Source organism: Accipiter gentilis, chromosome 9 (genome assembly GCF_929443795.1).
Source record: "Accipiter gentilis chromosome 9, bAccGen1.1, whole genome shotgun sequence".
Lineage (NCBI taxonomy): Eukaryota > Metazoa > Chordata > Aves > Accipitriformes > Accipitridae > Astur > Astur gentilis.
The window spans coordinates 32,879,059-32,900,565 of NC_064888.1; the positions used below are offsets into that span (position 1 = coordinate 32,879,059).

The following is a 21,507-nucleotide window of genomic DNA, read 5'->3' on the forward strand; positions in this document are numbered from 1 at the left end:
CCCCGCGGCCGCTCCCAGCCACCCGCCGCGGCGGGGCTTCTTCGGCGGGGCGGCGGCCTTCAACCCGCGCGGGCCTGCCCGGCCCCGCTGCGTGCCGCTGCCTGCCTGCCCGCGCCCCGCCGGGTCTGCGCTCCTCCTCGCCGCGAAGCTGCGGCTTCGGGGCTTTTTTCTGTGTTTATTTTTTTTTTTTTTTTTTTTTAATACCCTCCCCCTGCTCCCTCAGCAGACACCGTCTAACAGACGGGTTTGGCCAGGGCGTACGCGCTCCGATTTTCATTTTCAGGCAGCGCCTCGGGATTCACGACGTGAATCACGCTACTGTTTAAAATGTAAACAGTAGTAAAAGCCGGTGTCTTTCTAAACGCTGAGGGCTTAAACGTCGCTAAACCTGATCAGCCAGTGCACCCGAGATCCCCCCGCACCCCAACAGGTTCGCGTTCTGGAGGATCGCTTGCCGCTGGTGGCAGCTTCCCTCAGAAATCCCCCGCCGCAAAGCCGTGGTGTGACCTGGGGTCGGTGGAGGAAGATTCACCCGACTGTCCGTCCCCGTGTCTGTTTGATACCTCAGCGCCGTCCCAATTCCGGGATGTGCTGTAATTTTAGATTTTGCTAATGAGCTTGCCTGTGTGCCCTGCACAATTGTCTGCCTTGGCCTTTGGTTGGGGATTGACAGTTAAGGCTTGTAATCCTGCTATAACCTAGCCTCAGCTGGCAGTGACAATTCCTTTAATTGTTCTGAGATTGAGAGCTTGTCGCTTCATACTACTGCACAGGGACTGGCCGTGGATGAATAAAATGAGGGAGAGAATTATTTTTGCTAATCATTCTTGTCCATTTTGCCTTGATGCAGCTGACCGTGTGCTTCCCTCTGCTAGCTCAGGCACCCCACTGTGGACATGTGAGCTACCGGATCCAAGGCTTCAGTTTGCTGGGGGACCCGTGATAAAACTTTCAACTTCCAGTAAGCGGCACCTCTCTGATGGTTAGTTAAGGCCTTTGTCTGCATTGTTCCAGAACTATTTCCTTTTTCCTCTAGGGCAACCTAGAGTAGGAAACTGATGGTCCCTCAGGTAGCCTGCTTCCACCTCACTTGAAGTCTTGCCTGCTTGTCGGGTTGGAGGCCAGCAGAGAACCTGCAGAAGCTGAGGGCGGGTCTCCTACTTCCTGCCGTTTGTGGAATCAGCTGAAGGTAACGCTTCTGGCTTGGTCTGGGGCAGCGCAGAAGTGGGCTCGTTTTGTTGTGTGATTCACATATTCCACTTTCAGGTCAGAAGATTGGCATTGATGAGGCTAGAAAATGGATGTGCTTGCTTGGCACATCCTTCTCTACCCTTTGAAGTGCACAGAAGTGTTCCCACTGATTTCAATGGGAAAATCTCTTTTCTCTGGTGTGCTAGTCCGAGTGCCAATTAGTATTTTGTACTGATTGGAAGGGAAAGGACTGGGGACTGACTTAGGAAGACTGTGGATATTTGTAGACCGGGGCATTTTAAACAGTACGTGCCATTTGCAGATCAGTAATTTGGTAGTTGTTTGTTTGTTTTTAAAAACTGATCCAGCATCTTAAAGATGGCTATGGCTAAAAATGAATGTAAAAGCCAGTTATGACTGAGAATCTTGCACTGTGAAACCAACAGTTATTCCTGGGGTAATGAATATGGCCTGCAGAGCAACAGAAGATGAACTGAAAGCAAGACATTGAAATCAAATTGTAGCCTAGGTTTTTTGACAGTGTCCTTCACAGTGCCGATGACCACCTGGAGTCCAGCATTATGTGAGAATTGGCATTTACAGTAACCAGAGCCCATCTCAGTCATGTAGGGAATCACTTCCCAAACACAGTTTTCCTGCCAACGGGGTTTGTTTGCTTGGTGATAAGAAACAACGGTCAACTCAGTTTGTTACTTGAGCATTTTAGTGACTGAGAAGTGGAATCTGGCATCGTGTGCTAAATCCATTTTCTTAGCTAGTCAAATGCCAACTTGGCAGCCTATCTAGAAAGCTGATAGCACTGGGGCAGGCATGATTGTGGAGATTGTTTTCGACAGTCTCTAGTAAGTCTGCTTTTAAGACACCTCTTTCCATTGGGAAAAAACACAGTTAACACCTTCAGGACTGGAAGGACTGGATGAAAGAGAGGAGAGGCATGGCCATTGTCTACAGTTTAATATAGTACTTTTCAAAGTGCCTTAAAAACAGGAATGGGTTTAGCTTTGAGTAAGGCTGGCATTTATTCACTAGACTGGTGTTAGCCATAGTTGATAGGAGGCGAAAGCATGGCATAGAGGACCTACTTCCCCTTGTTTTGTTGGAAGAGGAACAACAAGAGAAAATGTGAGTTTTCCAATTACAGATGAGAGACCCAATCTTTTCTTCTGCTAAAGAAAGTGTAGTTATACCCCATTTTTTGCCATTTTCTGCCTCTCCGGTCAACATGTGCTCGAATATACACTCATTTCTCTCACGGGCCTTTCCAGTTGCCAGAAATAGCTAGAAAGCTGAAATACTTTGCCAAAACCCTTCAGTCTGGGAAAAGCATTGTGCACTTGCAGTGGGACCGTGCTGAGTCAGTGCATTGTCTTGGTGCCACTCCACGTAGCTGGAGAAGTCAGAACAAGACCGTCCTTGCGCACAGCATAATGATGCCCAGGTCTCAAGTTGTGTCCCCGTGGCATGCAGCTTCCTAAAGTCCTGAGACTTAACCTTCAGATAAAACCCAGTGTTACTTGACAAAGCGTGACAGTGGTATCCACGGAGAGGACAATGCGCTCTAGGTTGCTTATCGTTACTTTACTGATGTCACAAGCAAGTTATTCTTGTACACTGCAGAAAGCCTCACAACCACAAAACCAGCAATAATTTTATAAATGATAAGCTTGTTTTCCTCCTCCTCTTCCCAGATACTCTGAGTGCAGCAAACAGTAGAGATGTACATTGCTGGAATCCAGAGAGTTTCGTAACATGGCAGCCGCTCGCTGAAAGCCCTGCAGATACAAAACAACACTTATTTTAAGTCTTGAGAAACATCTCCTACTAAGTAGAAGCAAAAAGCATTTAGGTGAAGCAATGCTGCTGGTCCCATTTGTTTATGAGGCTTGGGTTTTGTCTTTATACATTTTAAATGGTTTTTATTTTCATTCTGCTTTTTGAGCCTTTCAAGTTCATGTTTTCCATTTTTTCCATATGACAAGAAAGTCTGGAATCAAGTCCTTACTTTAAAAACAAAAATCTGGTTCAGAGCCTTGTATAATCATGTAGCTCCAGACATGGGGTGTTTAAAGCCACTTCCATGAGAATTACCCATCTTGAAGGTGATTTTCTGTTCTAAGTAAATACTTTGTTGTCAGTTTAAGAAGCTTTTTAATGACATCTGATCTGTGTTTGCTTTCCAGGCAGATCTCTCCCTCTTTAGTTCTTCCTTTCTAAAAACCTAGAGCTCGTTTCACCTCTATATGTGCTGACGAGGTCAGAAATGTAGTGTACCAGCATGACTGTGACGTATGTTGAATAATGCATACCAATGCTTTCAAAAATACACGTGCAGATTTCATGCAATTGTCCCCTTAAGCTGCTGAGTGGTACCATGGGATACAGAGCCCGTCATCTTCAGAGACAGGAGGAGGAAGGTGGTTTGGGTTTACTGGGTGGGGTCAAGCGAGGAACAGAAAGCCTTGCGTGACTCCCTGAGGGAATCACAAATGCCTTCAGAGCCTGCAGCTTGATAGCTTGATGTTTAACCCAGTCCTTGTTTTTGGAAGGGAGTTGACAGATGAATGATTTCTTTTAGTTGAGCTTTCTGAATACACGTATTTTAAATCTGTCGTTTGATGCAGTGGTATCCTTAAGCTGTACACACAAGGCAAGAAGGAGACGTCCTTATTCAGTGTGAAGATCTGTCTTTCACTGCTACATATGTAAAAGTGCCTGGAAATGTATTATCTAAGGGACACAGAAACAGCATTTTGATGGGCTGTTCTTCCTGCTCTATCTCTAGCAGTAGTGTCCGGTAAATGAGAGACCTGACTGCCTGTCTTATTGCTACGTGTAAATCCCATTCTGGGCTCCCAAGCCAGATGCTCTAAACTGGCATTTCTAGGAGGTTACTGCTCTACTTGTGTGGTTTGAATCGCTTAAGTCTTTGGCCTTGTGCCTTAAAGTGCCAGCAGAGGCATGCTGTAATTGCCCGTAAATGCACCGTCTGTCATATTATTGTTTAATTATTCCAGCTTCTCGCCGCCACGCACTGCGCAGTGTCTCTCTTGCTATCTTTATTTAATTGAGTGGAAAAAATCTGAGACTTGTGCTTCGCTTACGTCACTTTGTATTTACCCAGCACCGCTGGATCCTACTATGAAGTCCCAGCTTTTGTATGCAGAAGTCAGTCTTCTGTATAGAAAAAATAATGTCAATATGTAAAGCATATGTTAGAAAGAGAATCAATATTTTAACACATGGTAAAGTCAGACCATAAATCTCTTCACACAGTCAAATGATTGTATTATTCTCCCTTGAAACACCGCTCCTCCCCCTGAGAAACAAGAGGGGGAAAGAAAACTCTTGAATAACCAAGCCCTTGTCCTCACAATGCAGGACTGTTCTTAGCCCGTCACTCTGTGTCGCTTCTTTCTTTTCTGTCTACTAACTCTCTCTTTTCTTGTGTGTCAAATGCCTGCCTCTTCAAGACCTGTCTTTCCCTAGCCCATCCCTGTTCATCTGTTTCAGAGTATTACCGGGATGTCATCTCTTTCTTGAGATCAGCTTGTGATGACCTGCTCCGCTGCCTACTTGTTACCATTTCAAATATCCTTACGCTTCCTCCAAGCCTTGCAACCAACCCCTATTAATGTTGAAAAAAAACATCTTTCAGAGCTCTTTCCAACGCTCTCCTTGTCCGTATGGCCTATAAAAAAACTTGGCAGCACGCTGGCTGCTTTTCTTTCTTCATGCTCCCTGCGCCTGTGACAAATGCATGTCATTTTTCTGGTCTTACATTTTGCTTTCAGTCTCTGAATTGGAACGCTCTTTTTGTACAGCACCCCCCACTCAAGATCAAGGCTCCTGTGCGCTACCACAATAATAATAAATATTAGGGTTGCGCACACTCACTCTGCTCTAGTTTCCATGGCTCTGGGCAGAAGGAGTTTCATGATGTCCTTCTGAAAGATCATTCTGCACCTGAAGGATCTAGTTTTCAGGGTTTTTTTCAGAAATCCTTAACTGAAATTTTCCTTTACAGTTGTACTCCTTATAACTCCTGGCTCCCTGACTGAGCCAGCATCATTGTTGGGGTTATTCTTTTTGCTTCCCAGGACTGAACTGTAAGATCACTCATTTCATACTATTTTCTGATTTGTTTTATTTTTCATCCATCTCTTTCCTGCAGGAAAGAGCAATTTATATAATGATTTCACTGTGGAATTGACTTCAGGCTTTACTGCTATTTGTCACCATTCAGGAAATCCATCCCTGGCTCCAGGAGAACACTCAATCCCTGCTGACAGTCTGGAAGAGGGAGAGAAAATAGATAGCAGAGCTGCAGCTATTAAGATTAGCAGGCAAATATTTTATTCCAAGTCAATTTTCCCCTTCCAAATTACTTTTAAAGAATTTTTTTTCTTTTTATGAGAACGTGAATGAGGCTTGCTTGTTTGTTTGTTTGTTTTCCTGGGGACTCTCCTACTCAGCTGATCTTCATCTTCTTCCACATTTCAGACAGCAGAGCTTGCAGCAGTGACAAGATGTAATCCCGAGTAAAACTGCTTCTGCCTGTAGCCTTGGTTAACCTGCTGGCAATGATACTTGCCTGGGCATGGGGCAGCTGGCTTTTTTACACAGCTCAGCATGGATATGCTGCCACTCCCAGTCACTTTTAGGACACAGTTGAGTTGTTTACAGTAATCTTAAAAAAACGCATAATAAAATTGTTCTGCCTTCCTGGGGCCACCACTCCCAGAGACCTTTCCCCTTTCTTGGCTACTGTGGGAGACTTCTTCCTTCGGCTTTGCACCTTTATCAGCTAAAAATTGTGACAGTGCAGAACTGGTTTTCTTCAGGCTCTCTCTTTGAAGGACAGGCTATACTGCTACCCTGTTGTAGCTGTTGAGGACTGGAAGATCAGAGAAGACAATGGGGAAGTGGAAGCCTGCTCCCTCTTTTATGCGGAACAGGGGCAGAATATGCCCTTTTATGAAGTTCAGCAGAGAAAAACTTGGGCTACACTTGCATTCCTACATACCGTGCCATACCAGTCAGCCTGGTACTAATCTTCACGGACCTTTGAAGGCATGAAACAACATGCAGTGTAAATGAAATCTGAGCCACACCATACCAGATTATTGGTGCCAGCCAGTTTTAGAAGGCTGACATGAGAGCCAAGTGAAACAGGTACAATGGCAGGAGATGTCTTGTACCACCTGCAGGCATGCAGATCTACAGTGCTCACACAGCATCAGAGTCCAACAGCAATGTGCGGCGTGTAAAAAGCTGGTGAACCCACAGCCACTTAGGCTTGAATGCACTTTCCTGGGGAGGAAGTGGCTTTTCCCTTGGAAAGCTCAACTCCCCAGGGTCTGCATGAGGTCAATGGAAAAAGTGATTTCTTCAGAATATGATTCAGAGTGCCTAAGCACAGGCTTATCTTACTGACTACAGAGGAAGCTTAACCTCTGTAGATCTAAACTAGCTTTTGTGAATACCCTTCCCCTCTTGCCCCTTAGCTGGGGGAGTTACGGTAGTCTGGACATGGTTAGTCCCTTGCAGGCACACTGCCTACTGAAATTCAGGTGCTGCAGACCCAGGCTAAGAGAAGCTTGTCCACCAGAGCACAGAATGTCCTGTTGGATCCTGCTTTGTCCTTTTGAGTTACCCTGGGATGTCAGAAATGGATTTGCAAGTACCAGAATAATTAAATGAAGTCAAGAAAGGTTAGTTTCTTTAGGGATGGCCTGACTGGAGCTGGAATAATCAGCATCTGTTTCAGTTTAACTGAGTTTTTCATTCCAGCCTTTCTCCCCTTTCAAAGTACAGACAACTGAAGCCTTTAATTTGCCCTGTCTTTCAATGCAGAGAAAAGTAGGAGTTTCTAACAGCTGATACTATCCTGTCTAGAATATCTACACTAAAAAAAAATACAGTTTATTGTCTGTTGTGAATGAAAAAGCTCTTGCTTGTTTCTGTTGTTTGTAGTGTTGACTTTGAAACATAAATTGTTTGAACTGGTTGACTCTCCGTTTGTATAATTGGAGATCAGCTTGCTTGATAGCCTGCTGGATTTGCAGTTTTCCCTTGCACTAAATAAACTGAAGAACTGCTGGCCCTGGGGCAGTTAGGACACAGTGCATACTTCAAAAAGTTCGTGTGCATACAAGTAAATAAGAGAAAATCATTTTATGCATGGCATTCTGGATGTGCTGTCTCAGCATCGATACGTCCTGTCTCTCCACCTGAAAGAGCTCCTGTAAGACCTAGGAAGTCTGTTTAAAAAATTGCTAACAGCCTGACAGACATAGATAGGTGGCTAATGAGTTGAAAGTTGAAGCTGGCAGGACCAGAATTGTTTTTTACCTGACAGCTTTACAACCCTAAATCATGCTGCTTGGTTTTGAGAACATAGGTACCTTAATCAAACTCTGTCCTTTTATCATACATTTGCTTTGTAGAACCAACTGGAAGAAAAAACAAAAATAATGTCTTGTCACTCAAGTAAGCAGACCTGACTCTGAACACATTAAAGGAACAGACGATAAAAATAGCAACATTTTACTGTACTGTAGTCCTTCAACAGAGAACCACATTTTGAGTTTCCCCTTCTTTGCATCCTTTGTATTGCAACAACATCTCGCACCAAGCAGAAGCTTTTGCTGTGGTTGGGCAGTCTCTGTTTTCAGTGTGATGGATTTTGTTGTCAGCCACCCCGCTGGAGTATTAGCTTCTAGACATTGACAAGGGCTCTGAATGTCTATGTGCATCCTCCAGGTATGGTTTCTGTGCCTAGCACCCTTCCTCTCTCCCCTTCAGCTCCTGAGTTGTGCCACGTATTCCAGCCTTCCCAGTTGTTGTATACTCATAATAAAGGCAGTGGAGCCAAGGTGACATTCAAGGGAAGGGTAGAAAAGCAATGACAAAGGCACACACTATTTTGATGATCGGTATGATGCTCACAAAGTGAAATGGGCTTTTGTCATGCCATCAGCTTTCAAAGCATGCTTCTCTCCCCCAGAACGACTTAAACCCATTGCAACCTTTGGCTAAGAGACTGATGCCAAACTTCTGGTAAACCAATGATTCAAGAGAAGGGAAAGGAATAGGATAGGGCAGGAAGGTCTGGGTAGATTGAGGTGTAGATGAGAGGAAGATAAAACCTAGGTCTGGGAATTTGAAGGTTTGAGATGTGATAGAGGGAGATTGAGATTCACAAAGAAACTGAAACTGGGAATTAGAGTTTCGTGCTGAGACTGGCTGGCAAGGAACGGGCAGCAAGGGAGGCACAGAAGACACAGAAGAATTCAGTTTGCCAGTAAAAGGAGACAAGAAGGAAGAAAGTCAGGGGGCTAGGCAGTGAGATGAAGAACAAGAGACTGAACTAGGACCTGGCGTGGGGAACTAAAGTTGGAGGCCCTGTTGGAGGTTAAGAAAGGAGAGACAGCCTGGGGAAGGAACAGGTGATGGAGGTTTGAAAGTGGAGGTCAGGCACAGGCACAGGGGAAGGGAATGGAGTACCAGGGGAGAGCCGTGGGTGGCAGCCCCACACAGGGCAGAGCAGAGCAGAGGGGTATGTGGGTGGAAAAGGGCGCAATGGGCTGTCCTCGCTGGGACATCCTGACTTCCAGAGCTGGAAGTGGAACAGAGCTTCCCCAATGTTGGCCTTCACGCTGGCTCCGCCAGCAAAGAATTTGCCTCTTGTGCTGTCTGCCCCAGCCCGCAGTACAGAAACGACTAGAATTGAGTGTCCTTGGACGAGGCGGCGGCAGCTGCCTGCCTGGGGGAGGAGAGCGGGCTTTCTTGTAGTTAGATGACAAGAATTTTGCAGTTGGGAGGAGGTAGTGAAAAGGCCACATGACCAAGAGAGAAAGGGTCAATTCATTAGTCTGGCAGCCACTAAATTAAGAAAAGGCAAGTGGGGCTATTATATCAGAGGTATCTGAATTCAGTCAAAGATGATTCTGAAGTTGCTAGATTGATCTTGTGGTCAGCTTGAGCAAGCTTAACTAATTAATTGCTTTATTTTAGTTCATTGTGTAAGAGCTAGCTCCTAATAAATCACGCTGCTTTGTAGAAACATGCTTGAAACAACTGTGTAAATACCAAATAGCCTTAGGAATGGTCTTATGAATCGACTGAATAATCCAAATTCCAACACTCATCCCCCTCTGCTGCTGGTCTAGATGGAGGATAACAGTCTGCTGTTGCTGTGTTTCTCTTTGAGTAAAAGGGGCAGAGGTCTGTGTTGGACATACAAAGGTACCAACATGGCTGATGACCCATGGACGTGCTGTGATGCAGTGTGATCCTGCGCTGACAGTTGTCCTTTTCAGGAACACAGGAAATGCTACAGGTGTTAAAGGAACATTATGAAGGTTGCAAAGCCAAGTGTTTAAAAGTTAGGCAATGTCCAAACGAAATTGCCAGTGAAACCTTAATTCAGAACCTGTACACATGTAGGCTGTGAAATGCTCATTAGTTGTATTTCCCCTCATGTTCATTTCAGTGTGAATGGCAGTAATTCAAGATCCTCGCACAGGTCTCTGCATTTTCTGGGGCAATGGAGACTGAGGAACCTCTGACTTACTGTCTGTGGATCTATCTTAAGGAGAGGTAGGCAGCCACAAAACCACAAGGTTCAAAATATGGGCCTGTCTCCTGATCCTGAGAGGCCCTTAACTAATACTTCTAAGGACTGTGACTCTTATACTTACCTTCTACACTGGGCCAGTCTGTGTCGATGAAGATTTGGGGACAAACAGTGCTGATGGAGGCTGGGAGTAGGTTGGAGCTGAGCTTTCCAGCATCCAGTAGGAGGATATACAATTAACTACTCTGTGCAGATTAAAAACAAATCTTGTGTGTGTGAATTCTGCCTTTGCAAAACGTCTGTTAGTTCTAATTGTTGGCACAAGTATTACCATAGTATCAGTCTCATCTCATAAGACATATTTAAGGAATTGCAGCAAAAGGGTGGAGTTACCAGTGTAAATTTCTTGGCTGATTCCTTGTCTAGTGACAACGCTCCTGCTCTGCTTTACATCCGCTTTTCAGTTTTATGTTTCATCATGAAAAGAGCAAAACACTTTTTTTTGAGTATAAAGTAACATTTTCTTAGATTTCAAGTTATATTTTTGAAAGTGAAGTGAGTAGAAACAGAAGTAACAGAACCAGAGTACGTGTAGCATGTATCCTTTGTACATACTTCTTCGGTGTTAAAGCAACTGGGCAGTGAGTGGCACTTTGCACACAAAGAGCCTGAGAGATGTAAAGGTACAGTACATGGTCAACAAAACGTTCAGATCCTCCCTATATGTGGTGAATACACGCTGTGGTCTTTAACACAGAAGATGTAGTTGTATATAGAAATCTGTCTGTGTTCAAATGAGCTACAGAAGAAAGAATTCTTTCAGACTCCAAGCTTTTCAGGGCAAAGCATGTATTTCCATGTCTTGTAGGGGATCGGGGCACTGTCCGCACTGAACGTTTTACTGAGTAATAACAACAAATAAACATCCAGTCATTGTAAGAAATACTGTCACTAGGAAATTACACCTGGTTTCTGCCCTGTGACCCATTATGCCGAAAAGGCAGTTCTGCTTTTAATGCTGTCCAGCATTTATTAGTAAAGCGTGTTACCACATTGAACTGTCTGGTCTGCCAAAGAATCACACAAAGGAAAGTGGCAGAACCCAGATAATCAAATACGAATAGCCTTGTTTCACTGAAACTAGCCTCGATGGCTGCCAAAACTTGTAAAAAACTGATGGGAATAGTGCAGATGCTTAGATCTGACTATCTGATGTAGGAAATGGCTCCCAGATTTACTCATGGTTTTGATTCTGCTGAGGTGGCTGACGTTCCTTTTGAACGTGAGCCAGCGGGACCAGTCCAGACCAGCAAGTACTGAGATCAATTATTAGACTCCCACTAGCTTTAATGTGTTTTAGAAATTAGAAAGTTGAGCTACTACTGCAGTGCAGAAACCCTCTAGGCTTGAGGGGCGCTGACTGCAACTGCCTGAGAATTTAGCATTAAAAAGCTAAACCTTTCTCAGCAAAATACCAAAAGGTTTGTTATGATGGGTCGTCAAAGAACTAGCTTTTAAATCCCATCCAAAATCAAATGACGACTGATGGCAGATGCTCTGTCACACTTGAGCGTATTTGTCTACGCAGAGGCATGGTTGCCACCTTCTGAATGGCTACCGCCATTTCTTGCAGCTCCCACATATGCCTTGCAAGGGCAGCTTGGTCACGCTTTGCTTGCGGTATCTCCTACAGAAAGAACAGTCGGCACATTGGTGCGAGGTTATAGTAGGTGCCAACCGGGGTCGGTCCCGATTTTGTAGGAAACAGAAACACGGGAATGTCGCAGCCGCCCGGTCCATCTCTTCCGTAATGTCTCGGTAGCTAAAGGTGACCTGCAGCAAGAGCTGTGCGACGCACGCACAGGACTGAGAAGAGCGACTTCGTATGGGCTCGTTACACGCGAATTTCTGACCCTGTCTGTCCTGGGGGGCAAACTCCCCAGTTGAAGAGTTGGACGGGCGGGAAGGTAGTTCCTGCTCTTGAGGTACTTCAACGAGCTGCAGCCAGCAACCGACGGAGCTATGGGCTGTCCTCCTCCCTCAGGGACATCTCAACCCAAGTTTCTGCCCGGTGTGGCGGCGGTGACACGACGGAAAGTTTCACCGGGACGTGAGGCCAGGGGGGCGGCGGCGCCGGGCTGGTTACCTGCTCACGCTGCCCCGCCGCGGCAGCGGTGGGCGCTGAGGGGCGGCGGCGGGGCGGCCCGGGCCGCGGCCAGGCCCCGCGGGGCTCAGGGGACCCCGAGGCAAGCGGCAGCGGCAGCGGGGAAGCCCTGCCTGAGGACGCCTCGCTCCGGCCCGGCCCGGCCCCGCCCCGCCGCCTGCGCCGTCGCCAGGGGCAACCGGGCCACTTCCGCCCGCCGCCAAGATGGCGGCGGCGCCGTAACCTGGAAGCGGTCGGCCGCCCCGCGCCTCGGCGGGGCCCGCCCCCGTGGTGCCGCGGGAGGTCTGTGGGCGGGGAGTCCCGTGACGGCTCGGTGCGCAGAGACGGTGGCCGGCAGGGGCGGGCGGGGAGGGGGGGGGGGTGCCGAGCGCGCCTTCGGGAGGATGGCGGAGCCGCACGGTACGGGGCGGCCGGGCCGGGGGCCGCGGCGGGGCTGGCCGCCGCCGGGGGCGGCGGGGTGCGCCGAGGCGGCGGCTGACAGCGGGCGGGGTGGGCCTGGCGGCGGCCGGGGGCGGTGGCGGCGGCGGGGGGCGGGAGGCCGCGGGCACAAAGGCGGGGAGGGCCTGGGCGGCAGGTAACCGCGCGGGGGGCGCGGCCGGGAGTGTGTGTGTGTGGTGTGTGGGGGGCGGGGGTCGGTCGGCGGCGGGACAGCCCGCCCGGTCTCCGAGCACCGGCACCCGGCGAGTGCGTGTGCCTGCCTGCCCCGGCGGGGTGCAGCCCCGCCCGGCAGCCGCGGGGCCCGGGGCAGGTGGGGCGGGCCGGGGGCCGGCCGCTGGCTGCGTGCGGCGGGGCGGGGGCGGCCCATCGCCCCGCCGTGGCTCGGCGGCGGCGGGGGGGGGGGGGGCTGCCCCGCTCCTCCCGGGCTGCCGGGCGACGGCATCGAGCGGGCACCGCCGCGACGACAACGACGACAACAGCACCACCAAAAAAAGAAAGGAGGAAGCTCCGTTTCACGGCCTCGCCTCTCCTCCTCCCCTCCGGAGGGCTGCCGGTACCGGGGGCCGGCAGAGAGAGGTGCAAGAGGCTTCGCGTGTGTGTAGTGGCACTGAGGCTCGGGGTAATGATTAGCGGCGTCCCGGGTAATGATTACCTCTGCCTCTGCGTGCGGGAGTGCTGTCCCCCACCCTCTCGTATAGGCGTGAGGCTCTTTTCCTGTTTCACCCGATGCTTTTATTGTGGCAGTTCTGATGCAGCCGGAGAGGCAGAATCTCCTTTCGAAAGTCGTCGCCTTCCTGCCCAGCCAGGTGACTTTCCCGGCGTTTAAAACGGGGAGGCGTCGCAGAGAAAGCGGTGTGACAGCTTCCCGCGTGTGCTTGTGCCTGTAGAAGGTGTTTGCGCCGAGTTGCACGGATCTTTCTCTAGGAAGCGCGTTAAAAAGCTGTAGTAACCTTAGGTAAGGTGAACGGCCATGTGTGTTGACGAAAATTGCGACTGGGCGTGAGCTATACAGAAATTCACCGCACAACTGTAGTGAAACTGTGTTGCTGCTTGACTCTACCAGCTTATTCGGGAGCAAGTACGGAGGCGGCATAAAAAGTCGTAACGTGTGAGAAAACAATTACAAAGTGCTGAAATTAGTACCGGTAGTTTTTAACTCGTGTGTTTGAGATGGGACTATGGAAGCGTACGGTTTATTCCGTTCTGCACATGTGCAGATGCTTTCGAGGCAGAATATTCATGACCAGGGAGTTGTAATTGTGTGTATTGTCATTGCTGCGGTACTTGGTCAGGATTTTTTGGGACTATCAAAATAGAAATCAGGATGGGTTCAGTAATTGCCTTCAGGGTCTTGATTTGCTACTGTTTCTTGTTCGCATGTTTGGCTTTCTGCTTACTGTTTCTTCTTTTTACCTTCTAAACTGTGGTTTTTTTAGTCACTAGTCATTATTGGATGCTTCTATTTATACAATCAAGGGCTTAAAGTAGGTGGTGGTCAAATTAAGTCACACTTTTTTACAGCCATATTTCAGGCATATGTTGTATGGTGATCTTGATATAATCCTAGCCTAGTTTTGGGAAAGATTTACTGTATCCTAGGAATTTGTTATTATGCTGTTGTGCATACATTTTAATTTTAGTAACACCCTTATCCTCTTAATTCCCGTCGAATGATTTGGGTTTGACTGTTTTGGTTTTCTGTGTAATTATTCTTTGCTCTGGATGAGTAAAACGGGAGATTATTTTACTAATTTGAAGCTGGATTCCTTTTAATTTAGACTAATGTTTGTCAGCCGTCAGGATTTCTGTACGTGTGGCAAGGCAAAACATGTACATCAGGCAAAACTAATTTTATATGTAATCTTGTAATACAGAAAGATGATGCCAGACAAAGCTCTCCTTGTGTCCACAGCCTTCCTTTGAGGAATACCGTAGGAATCCTCAAAGAGGATGCTGTCTTCTGCCACGTCCCTCTGTTCTGCTCTTTCTAGAAATGTTAAACAATCCCCAACATTTTTTCTTAGGGGTGATGGCAAGGGTAGGGTCGATAAACAGTGCTGATCGTGAATAGCTGCCGTTCCCCGGTCTAGTTTTTCCTTTCCAGCGTGACATATCTGTAAGGCAGGAGGTGCTGGGAGGGGCGTTCCTTTGTTATGTTGACACTTAAATCGCACTGACGGGTGTATTCTCCTCCAGGAATTTTGTGTGATTGAAGGGATTCCTTCAGACGATGAGTATTTTCTCCAGCTGTCTTTCTGCACTCTTAGCCTATGTACAGAAATTAATTGCTCAGAAGATCTCTGTGCGTGTGCCTTTTAGGAAACCCTTGGACTGATTGTTACTTGGCTGTGGCTTTCTAGAAAAGAATGTTTCTGCTGAAGCGGTGTGTGTGTGTGGCGGTCCTGGCTTGTCACCGTGCGAGCCGGCTGCTGCTGACCTGTATACGGCACCCATGAAATAGGTGGATGTATGTGCTTGCGTGTGTGCCTGGTGCTCATGCATGTTAATTGAATTAAGGCAGTAAAAGTATCTTCTGCTTGTGGTGAATGAGAAGGATCGCATTTTGTGATGCCTTCTTGGCAAGGCTGAGGAAGCCCTGCGAATAACCCAGCTCTTTTTCGGGAAGGTTTAATATGATGATAAGGAAATAAAACTGCATTAAGAGATCTCAGATGTTCCAAAATACTGTTGTGGAGGATTTGGGTGGGCGCTAAGAAGGAGCCGTTTCTCTCCAGCAGCAGGTTTTCCTTCGTGTCTGAAGAAAGACGAAAACTTGTGTGCGTAGAGGGAGGGGAAGGCAGCGCTCGCCCCTTCCCCTCGCCCGTTGCAGCCCCCCCGGTATGTCTCACCCCTGATGCCCACCTCGCCCCTGCCCTCCTCAGCAGGTGGGTTTCGGCTGGCTCTGTGCCTTGCCCGGCTGCAGGGTCGCTCCCAGCCCGCAGCTGGTAACGTGTGCCCGTGTCCAGCCTGCCGTGCCCTCTCGCACCGCTTGGCTAGTGGCATTTCCCACCCAAAATGCTTCGAGGCTCGTTGCTTTTAATTTTTTATTTTTTTTTTGTGCGGCAGCTTTGTGGATGCTCTTTTAATTGAAGCGAGCGTTGCTTTCCTTTCTGTCGTTGTGATACCTTCTATTTATTTTTACTGCATGCAACTGCATCTCAGAGGAGATATTTCTGTCTCTTTCTGGTGGGTTTGGGTGTGTGTGTGTGTGTGCGTGAGAGGGCTGGGGAGGACACAGTAGGGAAGATTAAGCAGCCAGTTGTAACTAGATTGTACAGATAAAAAAAACCCCCTTGTTTACATTAAAATAGTACCGGCTGATATAGTCTAGTCTGTTTGATACAGTAGTCTCGCTATGTTACAAAATGTACCGGGATAAAATGTAACAGGTTGTATAATAAGCAGGTAATGTTTGCGGTACTAGCCATTGACCTTAATTTGCTTGTTTTTTGCTGCACTGCTTGAGCTTGAAATGTACTATTAAATTTGGGCATTCTCTGACACCAAATTTGGTTCAATAAAGGCATTTTCAGGATAGCAAAACAATGGTCTCTGGATAAAAGGGGAATTTTAATAACTAAGGATTTTTCTGTCGTTAACCTCTAGGTAATGGCTATATTTTGTATGGAAATTATGCAGTGTTTATAATTTCTTTTAAAAAAGTAATTTTGTACCACGTAGTTAATTTTAGACTGGTTTAAGATCGTTGCAGTTTAAGAAGTACTTTATCTGTATTGCTCTACAAGAGAAATACATGAGAGAACAGAGCCTATCATATAATTGTAGACATGCTGATTGGCCTGAGAATATGTTAAGAGGCTGTGAATTGGTGTAGATAAATACTAGGATGGGTGGTCAGAGAACTTCTTAAAACAATCTGGCATGCCTATATACTTGGTTCTTTTAGTATTTTTTTACCGTTAAGGTGTACATGTAAAAAACAAACAAACAAACAAAAACCAAAAAAAAGGAAAGACTTGAATATATTTATTTGCTTTTTGATTTCTCAAAGGAAGGGTAGTCGATGTTCTCAGGATGGATGTACATTAGATCCTAATTTGCACGTCTGCCTCCCTTTTTGTTACAAAAAGCTCTGGAGAATATTTTTTGCCACAGGAAAGTGTGTCGATGTTTTTTAATTTATTATTTTTTAGCATAGTGGAAAGTTTGCTACTTGTCTGTTAGCGGTGGTGGGGTTTTGCAGAGAGGAGCAGCGCTGGGGAGGCGAGCTGTGCTCCAGCCCAGTTGTTCATCTTGAGAAACATGCGACTGGTGCTCGCAGTAAATTGGTTGTAGCTTGCTCTTACCTTTGCCATGCTAATCCTCTACGTGCTTTTGTGTCTTAAAATGCTTCATATTCTACTTATGAGCAAGATGTATGGGGCAGACAGCATTTCCATGGAGCCCTGTTGATCCCATAGATATTGTATCCGGTTCAGTGGACCTGCCTACCCTGTGGTCGGAGGCTTTTTGTTATGCATGCATCCTAATTGTTCTTTCTGTTGGCATTGTACATAGACTGAAGGGGCTGTGCACCAATGCAAATAGCCTTTCTAATACCTTATGCATTTGCATTATAATGGCTGCATAAATATTGCAGCACATCTCAGTTCACTCTCTCGCTGCTTTGACTGCTAGGATTTAAAATAGGTTCTTTCTGTAGCACAGATCTTGTTCGTGGTTGGTATTGCTTTGGAGAGGGGTTCTGAAGCACATCTTTATTAAATAGTGAAGACTGTTTGCTATGAGGTGCAATTTTAATTTACCCATGTTCTAGTCTCCCACTCCTTTCAGCCCACAGGTTGATACAGGCGCTTGGAGGAAAAAAAATTAAAGCTTGAGCGGTTTTTCACCAACTATTTCTAAACTCACTATATCGAGTTGCAAAACATGTTTGCTTGAGACTTGGTTTTGCATTTATTTCCAGAAATCCTATAGATGTCTGTGGGAATATTTTATGCATAAGGAATGCAAAGTACTGTGCCACCATTGTTTTGGTGCTGTAACGTTCTGTGATTTATGACTAACTTTACCAGAAGCACCCCGAATTTCCTTTGAAAGTGTCGATACAGTGATGTGACTGAAAGCGGACATTCTTTTTGGGAACTGGTGGCAGATTGCCATCACCTATCTGTCAAAAGTTTGCTTTACAAAGTTGTTAAACACAACGCCAATTAGTATTGCTTACTTGACTCTTAGTGATTAGTAGATGCATAGAGGCTTTTAAAATCATCATAGAATGCCATCTTTTAAAGGTTTGAATTAATTTCTTGTAGCTGCAGCCTTGTTATTAATGTATTGTGTCAAATTTTGGGAAGGGTAATTTATTAAAGTATTATTTATATTTTTTGGCTAATCAGTTGTAATCCTAGGGTTTGCTCTGTTCTACGCTGTTTATTTTGTGGAAACTGCAGCAAGAAAGGCATGTTTAAATCAAATGATCTTTTTTTTTTTAATATATCTGATGTTAGTAGCTTGTCATTCTTTCACTTGTTTGCACATATTAAAGCACTAGTAGCTGTTCAGGTTAAGGATATGATGAATGATGCTGTTGTTGGAACTAAAGTTACGAAAACAGTTTTCTGAAACAGTAAGTGGATAGTATTGCAAGAAACCATAAATTTACTTAGAACTTCTATAAGATGATTGATGATTTACTTATATATGAAGCATTCTGCAAACAACATACATGTTACTACAATACAGTATTCTTAACACTTATCCTGTCAAAAACTTGTGTCTGCTAGTAGTTTAGAATAAGTATTTATAGTGATAGCCATGAAAATGCAAGGTTAAATAACGTTAAGTGAAAGAATAAAAATAATCCTGAAACCCTGACACCTGAGAACCTGAAGCTGTAGCATATTTATACTTCATGTGTACTTGGATTTTAATTATCCATTAGATATTACAGATAATGTTGGTTTAGTACCTCAAAGAATATGGCAAAACCACTTTAGGATTTGCTGTTGTATTTAGATCTATGTTTTCGGTGTTTCCATCCTAATAGGAATAAATATAAATCAGAAATTAAGGAGGTGTTTCATGACAGTTTGAATGGTCAAGAACAATCCATTGGTCTGGCATGTTGTTTTGACTGGAAGAAAAATAAACATATTTATTACTTTTATGAAGAAATACCTGACTGGCAGCCAAAAAGACCAGGGCCTGATATTTAATTGCAGCCAAGGTGCAGCAATGATCATGGGGAGTTGGACTTATCTGTTTTCCTTTTCCTTTCTCTCTCCTGTGTCCCAGCCATCTAAATCTTGGCAAATAGGGGATTTTGCTCTCTCTTTGGTATGAGGCTTCTCTCCTGTGACTGGCAGTAATGGTAACCCGTGTAATTGTAGCACAGGTGAACTGTCCAGTCTTCTGTATAATAAAAGATTTCTCAATGTTGTATTTTTTTTTTGAGGCTGAAAGTTAGGTTATAATCTGTTTTGTAATACACAGCATTGTGTTTATTGATAATCGTCCTGTGAGGAAATACTCATATTGTGTCAAAAAAAGTAAAAAAAAAATCCTTTTTTACTGTTTTAACTGTTGCATAGATTTATCTTTTTTTTTTTTTTTAACAAAAGAAAGCAAATTCAGTATGTCACTAACTTAAAGCTTGTATAGCACAGCAGTGAAGGTCCTAGTAAATTTGTGGATAATTGGCTAAAGCTATACATACAGTGCAACTGCAGGTACTGAGTAAAGTGCTTTGTGCTGTGAAAGGGTTCAGGTTCTTAGCTTCAGTCTTATTTTTCCTTCATGTTATACCTACCTAATCCAGCAAAATACTGGATTTTATTCCATCCTCATTACAAAAAAAAAATTTAAAAAAATCCTATAATCTCTCTTAGTGCCTTCCCCCCCAACTTGACAAAAAAACTCCAACTCAACCCTCAGCTGTCCAAGGCATGGAAATAATTGAGTAATCCTTATTCTCTTCATTAGATGAACTTCTGAAATTGTGATGGTAGAATTTTGTGCTCTTTTATATTCCCCTTCCCCCTCCTCCTTGAGTCAGCCACTGCAGAAAAGCAGAACTGTGCATTTCTTTTAATTCTAAGGGATAGCCGTGCAAAGAGGAGTCTTCAGATTGCTGTAAATGCCAAGTCCTGTTTAGAAGCATTTTGTTACATGGAGTTGCTATGTGTAGCAGAGAGAAAATGACTTCACTAGCAAACTATATGGCTCCTGGAGGCATCAGGTGGCTTAATGTGTAAACAAAAGTCCACAGCAGTCAAAAATAGATCTTTATAAAAAGAAATAGTGCAAAAAAGTGACCTCCTAAACAAGGAAGTAAAGGGCTACCAGAGAATCTATCTGTGTAGTCCTGCAAAATGCTGATCACAGCGGAATGTGAAGGACTTGCCATGAAAACCCATTTTGCTGTTGCTTCTGACACAGAGTACATGACTTTTAAAAATGTTTCTTGTAGAGAAATGATTGTACAATCAAAGGGTTTAAAGCCAAGAAAAATCCTATGAAATATGCATAATTTGGAGTGGTTTGCACAATTTTCATATTGAAGGGATGGGTGGGTTAAATGAAGCCTCAGTTCAAATGTTCTTGTTAGCATACTAAATCTGTGACAATTACTTTTCTAATAGATTTTAAAATCTAATGGCTATTGTACAGTACTTGCAAAACCTAAAATATTTCTTATTGAAGAGAATTTTATGATACTGGCAGTTACATGAGCTATATTGAATTTAAGATTCTAGATTATTTCTTTTCAGGAAAAGGGAAATTTATGTTAGTAAGTAACATGAATTAAGACACCTGGGAACTTGTCTTTGTGCAGCAAATTTTGTTCTGGTAAGTCCCTCTAACTCTTCTGAACTCTTGGATACTCTGCAGATAATGGCAGGTTTCAGGTTATCATATTTGTTTTTCATGGTGGGCTACGTATTTGCTTTTTGGAATATTCAAACAATTGTTTGGCAGCTTTCTTGATAGCACATTGTGTGTGGTAGGCCTAGTTAGGAAGGAAACAAAAGTTTAAATATTGTAGCCATGAGTTGCAAGTCACATAATAAATACAACAACCTGGATTTTTTTTTTCCATGACTTCATCCATAAATTTATTTTTCTGTGTTTTAGGTCGTCATGAGGCATGTTTTTACAGTAGGAATTTCTCTATTCTCTTCCCCATAAGAAGTCTTCAGATAAATGTTGGTAGTTATTTCTTGCCCTTAAAGTGTATACTGTCTTGTCTTTTAAAACTGGCTCTTTGCAGTCTAGCTCTTTTAAGAAGCTCTAAGTCATACCCAAACAGTTATCCAGGTTTCAGTTACATGCTCTCACTGTAGTAACACGGTTTCTTCTTCTTCTAAACTGTGATGCTGTTTATTGAACCAATTAGCTGCTGGTTGCAAGCCAGAACTTTCTCCTGAAATCAGAATTGATGAATAAACAAATTACACTGGAAGGATTTCTGTTCTCAACGTGTGATAAGGACGTGGTTCGTATCCTGCAACCTTGGTGCCTGTGTGTGTTGGTGCCTGTACTCAGTCCTGCCGAAATCAGTGGGGTAAGCTTTTGAGTATGGGTCACATGTTCGCATCATATATTTGATGGTATGTCTGTCTTGGAATGTTTCTGAAACCATTCCAGCTCTTCTGTAGCCAGCAGATGGGATGCATACGCCTTCATTAACAAGCAGTTAACTCTGCTGGTAGGACTGAATTTTCATCACGCTTGGGGTCTCTGACTTGGCTCTTTCTGTGTTCCAGCTCCCACTGTTTGTTCTGCTCTCTCTAAGAAGAAATCAGCACTAGCATTACATGCTCCTGCCCTCCTGTGGTAATGAAAACCTAAACGTTTTTCTCAAAATCAGGTTGTGTAAAAATAAAAGAGAAAGGGAGGAGAATAAGGAACTAGTTTTTTCTCTTCTGGAGCAGCTGCTCACATCTCTCAAGATGTATGTTTGCTTTTGGTTCTGCTTCAAAAGCCCTGAGAAAATCATAGTTATTTCTAAACTTGCTGTTATAGTATCAGAAAGACCTTCTAGCCTTTTAGAGCTTTGAATTAATCTTCTGACCTTTTTATGTGATATGCACTATCCCTTTTGCAGTAGAGTAGAGAAACTAAGGCACAGAATTAAAGGGAAGATTTTTAA

At 44.8% G+C, this 21,507-nt stretch overlaps 1 protein-coding gene and 1 long non-coding RNA gene across 9 annotated transcripts in view; both read left to right on the plus strand.

Annotated features, from left to right (window-relative positions):
• Positions 1–78: 78 nt before the first annotated feature.
• Positions 79–8,754, plus strand: LOC126042702 (uncharacterized). The gene is made up of 3 exons (XR_007507270.1): positions 79–961; positions 1,037–1,189; positions 2,901–8,754. It is a non-coding gene; the product is annotated as an uncharacterized LOC126042702 (long non-coding RNA).
• Positions 8,755–12,165: 3,411 nt separating this feature from the next.
• The window catches only part of SHOC2 (SHOC2 leucine rich repeat scaffold protein), a 71,892-nt gene continuing 62,550 nt past the window's right edge, over positions 12,166–21,507 (plus strand). Inside the window, exons 1-2 of one of the 8 annotated variants that reach the window (XM_049810231.1) lie at positions 12,773–13,033; positions 13,137–13,347. The gene's annotated coding sequence lies outside the window, so the exon portion shown is untranslated. The other 7 variants (XM_049810233.1, XM_049810232.1, XM_049810235.1 and 4 more) reach the window with 7 other exon arrangements.